Raw genomic sequence first — 3,116 nt, 5'->3', positions numbered from 1 at the left:
GATCTAATTAAACTAAAGATCTTCTGCACAGCAAAAGAAACTATCATAAGAATGAACAGGCAACCTACAGAATGGGAGAAAATTTTTGCAATCTATCCATCTGACAAAGGGCTAATATCCAGAATCTACAAGGAACTTAAATTTACAAAAAAAAACAACCCCATCAAAAAGTGGGCAAAGGATATGAACAGACACTTCTCAAAAGAAGACATTTATGTGGCCAAGAAACATACAAAAAAAAGCTCACCATCACTCATCATTAGAAAAATGCAAATCGAAACCACAATGAGATACCATCTCATGCCAGTTAGAATGGTGATCATTAAAAAGTCAGAAAACAACAGATGCTGAAGAGGATGCAGAGAAATAGGAATGCGTTTACACTGTTGGTGGGAGTGTAAATTAGTTCAACCATTGTGGAAGGCAGTGTGGCAATTCCTCAAGGATTTGGAACCAGAAATACCATTTGACCCAGCAATCCCATTACTGGGTATATACTCAAAGGATTATAAATCATTCTACTATAAAGACACATGTACATGTATGTTTCCTGCAGCACTATTCACAGTAGCAAAGACTTGGAACCAACCCAAGTGTCTGTCAATGATAGACTGGATAAAGAAAATGTGGCAAATATACACCATGGAATACTATGCAGCCATAAAAAAAATGAGTTCATGTCCTTTGCAGGGACATGGATGAAGCTGGAAACCATCATGCTTAGCAAACTAACACAGGAACAGAAAACCAAACACTGCATGTTCTCACTCTTCAGTGGGAGTTGAACAATGAGAAAAGATGGACACAAGGAGGGGAACATCACACACTGGGGCCTTTTGTGGGGTGGGGAGCTAGCGGAGGGATAGCTTTAGGGGAAATACCTAAAGTAGATGATGGGTTGATGAGTGCAGCAAACCACCATGGCACATGTATACTTATGTAACAAACCTGCACATGTATCCCAGGACTTAAAGTATAATAATAGTAATAAATGAAACTAGTCTGAAATTAAAAGTTTACTTTTAAAAATTTAAAAATTTTAAAGCAATTTTAAAAAAAGAAAAGAAAAAAAAGATTGGCAAGTTCTTTAAAAGTGAAACATCTACATATCATCTGATCTAGCCAATCCACTCACTCATCAGTATTTACTCAGGAAAAATAAAAATATATGACCACAAAAATACTTGCAAAAGGATGTGTATAACAGCTTTATTTCTAACAGTCCAAAACTGGAAACAACACAAATGTCCACCAATAGGCAAATGGATAAACAAACTGGTATAGCTATAAAATAAAATACTATTTGGAATAAAAAGAATGAAGTATAATTGTGTGGATGTGGATGTATCTCAAAATAATTATAATGAGGAAAAAAAGTACAACCAAAAAAAAAAAATAAAAGAGTATCTATTTTATGATTTTATGGAAAATTCTAGAAAATGCTAACTAATACATAGTTAAGTTACAGAAAGCAGATCAGAGGTTGCCTGGGGAGTGGGGGATGAGGAGGAACAAGAAGATCATAGGGATAGGCTAGCAAAGAAACAAGAAAATTTTCGGGGGTTATGGACAAGTTTATTATCTTGATTAGGCTGATGGTTTCACAGATGTAAAACTATGTCAACATTTACCAAAGTCCACATTTTAAATATGTGCAAAATTTAACAAACTGTACACTTAAATATAAAAATTATATCTCAGTAAAGCTGTTTTCAGAAGTTTGTATGTGAAGCATAACCTCAATAGATGCATAATTATGATGAATAATTTTCAAATTATTAGAGATATTGAAAGAGAGAGAGACAGAAAGAGAAAGAGAGAGAAAATTGACAAATCTAGCAAAGCAAAGAAAAAGATACAAATGGGATGGGGAGAAAGCACAGCAAATGAGACATACAAAATGATATTTGTAAAATGTAATTGACTATGTAAGTAATCAGACCTAACTCCATCTCAGCCTCTGCTTCCTGAATGACCTTGCTGACACACCAGCTCTAATCTCTAGATTCTCTAATTTGACAGGTCTAGCATGGATTTGGAGAATATATATAATTTTTTATATGATTCTAATGTTCAACCATGTTCCAGCCCCATAGTAGAGATTTTCATACAATTATTTCCTGTACAATATAATTTAACTTTTATAAATTATCTTCAAGTCTTTTCATTGATATCATTTAACATGCCCGTTTTGACATTATCAAGTTAAGAGGTAAGTATAGTACTGTGTTACTTTGTTTTTCAGTAATATTTGAACAGATAGTCTTGAACCTAACTATGAGCCTCAGCTCAACCAGGGTTGGATGAAGAATTAATAAAGTTCAAGGACAGTGTAATGATGTCTATTGTGAAAATTCCTTGATAATATTTATATGCAGAAACCTAATGGATAATGCTTTTCGGCCAAGTCAAAATGGTTTGATAAAAATATCATGCGCCAAGTGTCATTGGATTAGCTTTACATCGAAAATAGACTAAAAGTCCCTTTAAGGATAAAGTCCACAGTAACTGATGTGTCTAGAGGGAGAAAAATATACTTATAAGACAAAATAGTTGTCTTAAGAGTCTCAGATGGCATGATTGAAGAATGAATATATTTTGTTTTAATTTCTATCATAACGAAAAAACTTTTAATGTTTTTTCTGCTATGGAGCAAATAGACGTATTTATTAATTAAAAATAATTTCACGGTATTAAAAGTGATTCATATAAACATTGCCAATATTTTGCTCCACAGAAATATGGAGGGGAGGGTCATGCCATCCCATGGCCACTTGCTTATCATGTAGCTCATATTTTATAAATAAATACCCCATGTCCTCTATGGTGCATATTTTGCTGCTTATATGGTCAATAGACATTAATTATTCAATAAATATATCACAATAGAATGTACACCATAAAAATACACAATTCCAATGTGGCACATCTGCAAAACTGTTAGGCATCAAGTATCAACGCCTCTGTAGAGATATAATGAGTTCACAAACAAATTTACAAGAAAAAAACAAACAACCCCACCAAAAAGTGGGCAAAGGATATGAACAGACATTTCTCAAAAGAAGACATTCAGACAGCCAACAGACACATGAAAAAATGCTCATCATCACTGGCCA

The sequence above is a fragment of the Mandrillus leucophaeus genome, unplaced genomic scaffold (assembly GCF_000951045.1).
Source record: "Mandrillus leucophaeus isolate KB7577 unplaced genomic scaffold, Mleu.le_1.0 Scaffold1342, whole genome shotgun sequence".
Classification (NCBI taxonomy): Eukaryota; Metazoa; Chordata; class Mammalia; order Primates; family Cercopithecidae; genus Mandrillus; species Mandrillus leucophaeus.
This window is presented reverse-complemented; position numbering follows the sequence as displayed.